Below are 2730 nucleotides of genomic sequence, written 5' to 3' on the forward strand. Positions count from 1 at the left end.
GCTTTCCACCACTAGAACAAATTCACTGGGATAATCAACTTATACAGAGAAAAGGTTTACTTTGGAACTATCAGTTCCTGATTGGTTAGCCCTGTTGATTTAGGTTTGTGGTAAGAGTATATATATATAGTATAGAGAGCAGAACTGCTTATTTCAGGAGCCAAGAAGGAAAAAAGAGGAAACGGAAGAAGCTGGGGTCCTTCCATTCCCTTCAAGGGCATGTCCCCAGTGTCCAAAGACCTTCCACAAGGTACCTCATCTTAAAGGTTTTACCATCTCCAAATAGCAAAACCCTGGGGACAGATCCTTTAACACAGGGGCCTTTGGGGTATACTTCTCCAGACCACAGCACCTCCATCAATCTCCTCCACTACCTGCCACCATGTTGGATATAAAAGTAAGGGAAAGGGGGCTGAAGTTGTGGCTCAGGGGCAGAGCGCTCAGAGGCAGAGTGTCTACAAAGGCCATCAGATGGCTGCTCCGTTCACGGCAACCCCGTCTTCTCCAATGTTTGTTGAGCAGGGAGCTGAGCTCTGTGTGGAGGGAGAAAGGAAGGGGACATCTAACGCCTAGCAAGTGTGAGGCACTGGGTTCAATTCTCAGCACCACATATAAATAAATAAAATAAAGGTCCGTTGACAACTAAAAATTTTTTAAAAATAAATAAATAAAATAAAAGTAAGGGAAAGATCAAACTGTACCTGCCCAGAAGCATTACTGTCCATCATCATCAAAAATCTCTTTGCTGGCATTAGTTGGTTGGAAGTAGCTCAAATGGTTGTAAAACCACTCAGTACATCAGAACATTCTTTTTATACGGTAGCATAATTTGGGAAGGTTCTGCGGTAACCTGTTCTCATCCTGTGAGTTTCAGCTGATGAAAGGTTTCAATCCATGCAGCAGTGGTTGCTGCCCACGGAGGCCAACTTGGACTTTGGATTTCTAATCCTTTTCTCGCATCTGTTGGTCAAAAGATTGTTGGGATGATTATTTAACTTAATCAAGGTGAATCTCTAAAGTAGTTTCCCAGGGTTTTTCACTGTGCGGGTTTGATTCAGTGTACTTTGAAAGGCCCCAGGGGGACTATGATATTCATCCCACGTTAGAGACAATGAAGTGCCAGGAAGATATCATCTGTCTTTGGTAAGAAGTGACCCAGGACAAAGCCAACCAGAACTGTGAGTGAGTTAGCATCGTTTGGAGCTGATGAGGTGGCTATAGCAGTGGACAGGACAATGATAAGAAGACTATAGCTACTTAATCTCATGTACCTTAGTCTTCACATCCATAAGATAGTCATAGTCTTAGTACCTACCTCATGGAATTGCCATGGGCATTAAATGGATCAATCCATGTGAAGCACATAGGACGGTACTTGATTTTTTTTTTTTTTGACTTTGCCTTACTGTGTATTTTCTAGTCATTAATTGAGACGTAAATTTGAAGATTAAAATTGTCTTTAAAAAGGGGTTGTAATAGCCACTATCGAAGCAATATTAAAGCTTGATTTCAAGGATGCTTTCCAGTTTAGAGTCAGTCTTCTTTGTCAAAAATCTTCACCACTTCATCAAAAACTTCAGCAACAGATTTAGAAGCATCTATTTTCTTGACTTTCCCCTTTTTCTCAAAAAAGTCAGTAATTGGCTTTGTTGTCATCACTCCTACCCCTACTCTTCCCACACAAGACATCGTTCAATACAGATCTCATTATCACAGTCAAAAAACAGAAGAGAAGATACATCTGCCTTCCCATCCATGGTCTTGTTCTAACCTTGAAGATCGTCTTGATTTCTTGGAAATCCGTCAATCAAGAACTTATTCTTCTCAGCATTGGTAGCCATTGTTTAATTCATTTCCTTGTTTCATAAACGGATGGTCACCTCAACTGGCATGATCTTTCCATCTTTAATGCACTTTCCAATGAGCTCACCATGCTGTGAACCTGGGGTCTTCCTTTCTTCATGGAGAAGTTCTCCTGCAGAGAGGTGTGAGTGTAGCCATGTTTCTCCGCATGGGGCCTTCTCCTTGCCCACTTGTGAGATGCATCTGGTCCCCAAAATGCAAGGAAAAGGGGGCACAGGAATAAGCACCTTGGGCGGCTCCTTGAATATTCCTGATGAATGTCAGCTGCTCTCATCTTTATTTGATTCTAAAGCTGCCTCAGAGAAATTGAAGAATCCAGCAAGACTATGGAATGGAACAAGTCTGAAAGGGCCTGGGGAAAGCACAGGGGAAACTGTTTGAGCTTCCTCTGAGGTCCAGAGAGAAGCAGGACACTCTCCTGTGGTCCGTCTTTAAAGGTTAGTATTTTGTTATTTTACTTTAAAAGAGTGAATTTAAGCTAGGATCCTTTAATAACTTAACAATTTATGTCATCCTAAGGAACCACCATGTAGCCAAAGGGGAAAAGGAAAATATCTTGCCAGTAATTCGGATTTTTAGTAAGAAGCTCTTAGCTTCACAAATATTCTTAACAGAAACTGCAAATATTCTCTAACTGAAAACTCAGGTTAGGGCAGTGCTATGGTAGAACATGGTTTTTCCCCCTGGGGGTTCCTGTGTGAAAGGCTAGTCCTCAATGTGGTGGTGTTAAGATGGTGGGATTTTAGGATGTTGGGTGAGATGGGTAGGTCTCCATCCTTGGAAGGGACTAGGGTACTTCTCAAGGCTTCTCAGTTAGTTCCTGGGAGAGTGAGTTATTATAAAACAGTGAGGCTGCTAGGCTTGGAG

At 42.1% G+C, this 2730-nt stretch overlaps 1 pseudogene; it reads right to left on the reverse strand.

The window, feature by feature from the left end:
• Positions 1 to 1533: 1533 nt before the first annotated feature.
• On the reverse strand, positions 1534 to 2137 carry LOC143412088 (UMP-CMP kinase pseudogene; annotated as a pseudogene).
• Between the last annotated feature and the right edge of the window lie 593 nt (positions 2138 to 2730).

The sequence above is a fragment of the Callospermophilus lateralis genome, chromosome 13 (assembly GCF_048772815.1).
Source record: "Callospermophilus lateralis isolate mCalLat2 chromosome 13, mCalLat2.hap1, whole genome shotgun sequence".
Taxonomy (NCBI): Eukaryota; Metazoa; Chordata; class Mammalia; order Rodentia; family Sciuridae; genus Callospermophilus; species Callospermophilus lateralis.